The following is a 7,671-nucleotide window of genomic DNA, read 5'->3' as shown; positions in this document are numbered from 1 at the left end:
TATTATTATTAGTAGTAGTAGTAGTAGTAGTAGTAGTAGTAGTAGCAGCAGCATCAAAAACGTTATTATCCTGTTAAATTACGCAAAAGGGGGTAGACGTCGGTGCTAAAGTATTTGTTTGGTCAAACGATTTGAAATATCTTTTCAACACGTTCAATTTCACATTAGCTAATAATGGAAAACAATCACACAAACTGTATTTTTGAATGGCAGAAAATGCACGATAAATGCATTCTGATTATAATTCTTTTCGTACACATGACATGTATAACTTTCATCTACATCATATGTTGAACACATATGCAACATGGAGCGACATAAAATAAGAAAATACATATGCAACATGCTGACACTAAATTGTGTACAAATTCAAAATTTATTCAATACATATATGTACAACAGATGTATATTGCCTAAATATATTACATTACGGAAAACAATTGTATGGCGAGCAAAGCGTATATGAAAATTTTTAGATCCAATTTTTCCGAACTGAAAAGAATATTGATTTAATATGACGCAAATAATTTCACGGGGTGCCATGGCATTCTTTCTTTTATAGCTTTTTTTAAAATTTCGATCGCTCAGCGTCCATGGTCGACTCCCGCCGCCCCCTAACTACGGCTCTGAACTTGACGAGATTGAGAAAACCAGACAGTGCGAGCGAAGCGTGCAAGAAAATTTTACGAAATGTATTTTTATTTGCACAAAATTTGAAATCAAGGGGGGGGGGCAATTGCTCCTATGTGCCCCCTGGAAATGCCCTTGGCCGTCAACGTTTGCCCCTTTAGAATTGACTTCCGTCGAAGCTTTGGGGGGCAATGCCTCCCTGCTCCCCTGTAGTTGCGCCACTGTCAAAACGACAGCGTGGGCACTAGTCTGTTTGACAAAGGAAAGTTTATTACAACCACGACACGATACATCAGCGATTCACGAATCAATGAAAAATATTTTTTGAAATTGACTTACATATTCAAAATTGTAGCACAGTACTATTGTACTTTGTTCTGTCTTCATAATCACGAAATTTATGCCTCGTCAATATATTTCCCCCTTTTAAAAGCTTCTACCTTCTATTTAGTGAACATATTTCCATTTCCAAGCTGACTTCAAGCTACTCTAAATATTCCTGTTCGCGGTGCAGATTTCCATCACGGTTTCCAAGAAGATCAGTGAATGGAATGTAGTTTTCCAAATCCAAACTGTCCTTGCAGACAAGAGGGTGGGGTAGGGGCTTTGAACGCCTGCGGGGCAAGTCTTTCTCATCTATGGAATTCCGGTAATTGTGACGTAGTGAGATCGAGTCCAACATCTCTGGGCAGAGAATGAATTGATACAACTCAGATGCTTGTTTTATCATTGTTATAGTGTGATAAACAACAATAAATAAAGACGGAGCAGTTGCATCTTCCATTGATAAGGTGTTTATAAAGTGAACGCTACTGTCAGTGGCCCACCCACAATACTGTATATGACACGATTTTTGTGACAACGTATAGTTAAAAATAATAAATATATTAAAAATAATAATTATATTTGATGTAAATTAATTATCCAATATATAACTCAAATAATCTTAGTCCAAAATGATACTCATTGTTAAACCTTATTGCTTAATAAAGAAAATTTATTATTATTATCATTATTATTAACTTCCATCACATGAATGAGTTAACAATTTCGTGTCATTTCAATGTATGAAATGCACGTGGTAAAGGAACCAGTTATTTCTTCAAACATCGCTAACTCTCTACGGAGGGCAACCCTCATGAGGGCAGACCTCACCCTCACCCTCACCCTCCGAAGACTTGTGAGGGTGAGGGTGTGTGAGGGTGAGGGCGAGATCGATCCGTGAGGGTGAGGGCGTGTGAGGGTGAGGGCGAAAGGAGAGTTGTGAGGGTGAGGGCGTGTGAGGACGAGGGCGAAAGGCAAATCGTGAGGGTGAGGGCGACTTGTGAGCCGTGAGGGCGTGTGAGGGTGAGGGCGAGAGGCAAGTCGTGAGGGTGAGGGCGAAGGGCGAGTCGTGAGGGTGAGGGCGTGTGAGGGTGAGGGCGAAAGGCAAATCGTGAGGGTGAGGGTGTGTGAGGGTGAGGGCGACTTGTGAGCCGTGAGGGTGAGGGCGTGTGAGGGTGAGGGCGAGAGGCAAGTCGTGAGGGTGAGGGCGTGTGAGGGTAAGGGAGAAAGGCGAGTCGTGAGGGTGAGGGCGTGTGAGGGTGAGGGCGAAAGGCAAATCGTGAGGGTGAGGGCGTGTGAGGGTGAGGGCGAAAGGAGAGTTGTGAGGGTGAGGGCGTGTGAGGGTGAGGGCGACTGGTGAGTCGTGAGGGTGAGGGCGTGTGAGGGTGAGGGCGAAACGCAAATCGTGAGGGTGAGGGCGTGTGAGGGTGAGGGCGAAACCGAGCCGTGAGGGTGAGGGTGAGGGAGGTTGAACGAAAATGACCACCTCTGGTATGCACAAGGTAGCAAAACTGTTGTGCGACAAGATAGACCCGTGCTTTACCGTAGAAATCGAAACTTCCCAGTTCTTTGTTTCCTACCGTCCTGGAAGTTTGAGACTGGCGGAAGCTGGAAACTAACTAATATCTGAATACACAATGCGTGATTTTTATTTCTCTTGCGATACTTTTGGTAACATAATTTTGTACTTGGAAAGATAAATTGATCTGGAGAATCTATTATGACACTGCAGTTTGTTTTCTGCTATATAAACTGTTCAGGCAGCAGGAAATATTTCACCTTGATTTTTCCAGGACGAGGATAGTAATTCTATAATATTTAGTTTCTTGAAATTTAGATGAATATGAATCCTAACCTACTTCAGCAGTGACGGAAAAAGGGGGGCTATTACCCCCAACCTTTGTCCCTGCAGTAGAGGTGTGCGGGATCCCGAAAAGTGGGGACCGGGATCGGGAAAAAAATTCCCGTTCCGATCGCGACTTCGGGAAATGAATTCCCGACTTTTCGGGATCCCAATCAGTCGGGAAATACCAAATGGTCATTTAAAAAAGTCGTCAATTCTCGACATTTCCTGCATTGTAAATGTCTGGCACTTACCGGAAATTGTTAGTTTTTGTATCAGAAGTGCATAAACAAGCACTTAAGATGGAAATTACGTGTAGAATTCGAGATTTCAAGAGCTTTGGGAAATTTCGAACATATCCCGTCCCGAAAATTTCCCGACTTTGTCGGAAAATTGAGAATTTTCCCCGTCCCGAATGTCGGGATTTAAATATTCCCCGTCCCGACCCAAGAAATTTTGTCCCGCACACCCCTACCCTGGAGTATGGTAAATCTTATCTCCAAAGGTAAATAAACTGTCCTTGCCGTTACTGTACTCATAAAAATGGTATTTTTTCTTTAACGACTTTAACTATAATTTACTGGGAAAAGGTTAACTTTCTTTTGTTTAAAACACGTTTTTTTAACTCATGTTTAAAACTGTGTTTAAAACAAAGAAAACATGTTTTCAACAAAAAGAACAGTTTGTTTTGTTCTTTTTTAAAAAAAACACAAATTTTGCCAACCCTGTTTACATGCATGTAATCGATAAATATCTGTTGAGAAAATAGACATCGAACGTTATTATTGACTTGAATCATCAACTCAAATGAGATAGTCATCATTTTTGGACATTTAGAGATAAAAAGAAAATGACTTAGTGAAAGATGACAACTTAACGAGCATCAATATTTTTTTTAACGTGAGAAAAAAACATGAATTTACTATGTAATATTTGTATACACGAATTGCAAATGGTCTAAGTATAATATTACTGGCAGATGCATCTGAGAACAACAGGCCTATAGTGTTACACTACAATTATAGCATTTGGTTTAAGACGAAGTGGTAATGGTCAAGATTATAAATTTTTGTTTAGAATGAGAGTGCACTGAATTCTCACCACAAAATCACTACGTCGTGTGCTACCAATTGTGTGACCAAGCAGATTGAACTCGCATAGTGGGCGAGATTCTTTTGCGGGTAAAGTTACTTTTTGTAACGGCCTTGTCAATAATCCTGACAGTATGACGCATTTCTGAACATTTGTGGTTGACGACCAACCTTTATGTTAACCTCTAAGAAAAAGTTCTTCATAATGAAGATATTGGTTTATTGAAAAAAAAAGTAATATTGAATGTAACAATTTATAAGTTACATACTAAGTATTTTTCAGTGCTTTTATGCGATTAACTTTGATAAATCTTAATATTTGTGGAAGTGTGTAGGTTTCTTAAGATCGAGGAAGATAAGAATTGAAACATATCTGGATTTTGTTATTTGTGCGTACAGGTTAGTGTAATCCAAGCAGTTGTGGTGCCTCCTTGCCGTGTTAAGCAAAGCATGAGAAGTCCTATGGTGGGAAATTAGCTAACTTAGGACATTTACACTCAAGTCTAAAGGTGCGTGTCAATTTTCTATATTTTAAAAGTAGTTCTCTTCAGTAAGCTAGTACGTCTCAGTACACTTCTCCAAATGTTGCCTGACCGCCCTGAAATGTTTCTAAGTTCAGAAATTGTTCGGCTCCGGTATCCCTTTCTACACCCTCGATTTCAGGCACATTTCAAAAAATTTCGTGAAAATATTTAGTTCCTCATAACAAACAGTGTTTGCAAATAGCGCGGAAGTAGAATGGGATACCGGATGAGCACCAGCAGAGAGTAGCCAACTTTACACAGGTCGCTTTACTAGTCGAGAAACAAAGAGGCGAATGATTTACCTTCATGCGTATAACATGAAGCCACGAACATTTTATTGGAGGACAAAACTGAAAACTCAAGAATGAGGAATAATGGTATAGAGAATATTTGCACATCTTCATGTTGAATTGAATAACAGAAAAACTTTTGTGAGGTTGGAAACACTGTACTCGGTAGTGGCAATCTCTGCTAAGCCCGAACGCGGAGAGTCAATATTCCGATTAGGTAACAGTAGTATAAGCCGGAGACACATTAAACTCGTTTGTTTTCAAATAAAAATCATTGCTACTTACCTCATATGCATAGCGGAAGATTTTTCAAGCTGGGGATCACTTTTTTCCCCATGAAAAAAGCGTTATTTTTAACATTATAATCATTTATTGGTCGTTGCTAATTCGGCGCGCAAATTTTGACTCACGTTGTCTATCGTCAGCTGATGTACAGTGTTTCCAAACTTATGAACCGATAAATGCCACACAAACTATTCACGAAAGGTTTTTAAGCGAAAATTGAGGCTAGACTCTACATCCTTATCTGCATGGTGATTGCTTCTTTGTGTTCGCGGTGCGCGATCGTGGTGCGGCACCCGGCATCTCTTCGGGTAAGTACCTGTTGGAGATTTATCTATAAAAGTAACCATGTTTATTCTTTCTTTATATATTTTATATTGCATATAGCTTCAATTGTTTATTTGTGTATTTTAAATGCCTTAAGTAACCTGCACTCCCATTGGCTAATTCAATCTTAGCGCGGTGTCTAGTTGCCGCCATTTTAGCGCGGTAGTTACTTCCAGCCAGTGTGCGTAGAGAGGCCACTCGGGACACAGCCAGAAACCGTCGCGGACAATTATGGATACCGTAAGCCCAACGTGGCTACGTTTCATTAGTGGCGCGTTGTTGTAACACCAGATGCAACTTCATGTAAACAGTTTTCCCTAGACAGGAGTGCATGGGAAGTGTAATCAAGTGTTATGTGCATATACCTTATAATACATATAGTTATCAGTGTGTGTGCCTGTGTTTTCTTTACAACTACCAAGAGGATCGCGGTGAACTTTGCCCTGTAGCGACACAATCCATACCAGAGAGATGTAAGTGGTACCTACAATTTCACTTACATTTAGATCCTACCGGTTTGGATCATCATTCATTTCTGGTCCTTCACAGCCGGACAGGTTCTACATTCAGTTTTGGTCCTGTACGGTCCGGAACGCAAACATTTTTGGTCCTCCGCAGGCCGCGATCTCCTTTGTATTGAGCATGAGGTACGTTATCATCAGTGATTTTAGTGACATTGTGTTGTGCAAACTTTATTTTCAAGTACAGTAACTACAAGTTATTGAAAGCATTACGTCATTCGTTGTAGCGCGCGAGATATTTTCCACGTGGCTGAAGGACACGCCCGGGACTTCCCCGACCGAGAGCGCTCTCGTTGTTCGCTTGTCAGTGACGTTTCACACTCCGCTCCCTTCTCCCCTCCTGCTGTGTGAGGAACAGTCGGCGACCAGTGACATGACGTCATACACCGGTGGTGTGTCCCTGAGTTATTTTTAGACTGCAGTTTTCTGTTCCTTCACGGGACTGGCTTTTCGTTTGTTTTCGTGCGGGAGCGAGGAGAAACGTATCGCGGAGAGTTGCACCAAGCAGCCCACGCGTGCAGACGTGACATCACCATGGCGACCGTGCATCAGCTGTTCCAGTACTCGTCAGTGTCAACGACTACCTGCAGTGTTGCAGCCTAACCAGGATTTCAGATGCCCAGATGGTCCAGTGAATGCCAGATCGGTGAGTACAACAGTGTTTGGTTCAATATTTCCTCATTTTTTTCCTTTCATTTCAATACGCATTGCTTGTCCCTCCCACCTTGAGGCATGGCAGACTTAGCACATCTTCTAAAGCAACGTGCCGCCTACAGGGGGCAAATAACGAGATTGCAGTCGTACATTAGCAGTGTTGATCCAGAGGCGCCGAACGTTCAACAGATCAAGGTTCGGCTGGAGCAACTGAACACATTATGGCCCAAGATAGAAGAAATTCAGGATTGCATTGAATTTGAAGCCACAGACGATGAACACACGGCAGTTCGAGAGACAATCGAACTTTCATATTTCGATCTCAAGTCGCAGATGCTAACATTAATTGAGGGAAATCATTCAAATACAGACGGCGCGGAAAATGAACACAGGGCTTCGTGCAAGTCTCAAGTCAAGTTGCCATTAATAGAGCTTCCGCATTTCAGTGGAAATTACACTCAGTGGGTATCGTTCAAAGACACATTTTCTTCGCTCATACATGATAATTCGGATATTTCAGATATTCAGAAATTCCAGTATTTACGTGTCGCATTGAAGGGTGAGGCATTGCAAATCATTGAAAGCATACCAATTACAGCATCCAACTACGGTGTAGCGTGGAAACAACTCCAAGAGCGTTTTGACAACAAGCGTCTCATAGCTGCTTCACACGTCAATGATATTTTGCATATAAAACCAGTGTCGAGAGAAAACGCAGAAGAGTTGCGAGCGTTCACAAACACAGCTATCAGTTCCATCTCAGCGTTAAAATTATTAGCAGGAGATAGTTCACTATCAGATATAGTGTTAGTTCAACATCTTACCTCTCAGCTTGATGCCACCACACGAAAAGCTTTTGAATTAGAAGTTAATGATTCTGAATTCACCACTCTTGACAGTTTGTTTCAATTTCTAGAGCACAGAACCAAGGCTTTAGAGAAATTCAAACCAATTTCCAATGAAAAATTAACATTCAAACCACAGTTTAGTGGCAACACCAAACAACAAAGTTACAAACCTGCGCATCCTTCTCCTTCAAGATCGTATGTTTCTACTGTATCTCCTTCATGCCTGTGTTGCAAGGATACTATGAAGAATAATAAGCATCCGCTGTTTGCGTGCAGTTTTTTCAAAGCAGCTACTATAGCTCAGAAGTACAAATTTCTTCGAGAAAACCAGATCTGT

At 41.3% G+C, this 7,671-nt stretch overlaps 1 protein-coding gene across 1 annotated transcript in view; it reads left to right on the top strand.

The window, feature by feature from the left end:
* The first annotated feature begins 4,300 nt into the window (after positions 1 to 4,300).
* LOC146003667 (uncharacterized) overlaps positions 4,301 to 7,671 on the top strand; it is a 123,799-nt gene continuing 120,428 nt past the window's right edge. Inside the window, exon 1 of the mRNA XM_083142024.1 lies at positions 4,301 to 4,397. The gene's annotated coding sequence lies outside the window, so the exon portion shown is untranslated. The remainder of the gene's footprint in view (positions 4,398 to 7,671) is intronic.

The sequence above is a fragment of the Lepisma saccharinum genome, chromosome 20 (genome assembly GCF_977018435.1).
Source record: "Lepisma saccharinum chromosome 20, izLepSacc3.1, whole genome shotgun sequence".
Classification (NCBI taxonomy): domain Eukaryota; kingdom Metazoa; phylum Arthropoda; class Insecta; order Zygentoma; family Lepismatidae; genus Lepisma; species Lepisma saccharinum.
Note: the sequence above shows the minus strand (reverse complement) of the source record. Positions and strands in the feature narration are given on the sequence as shown.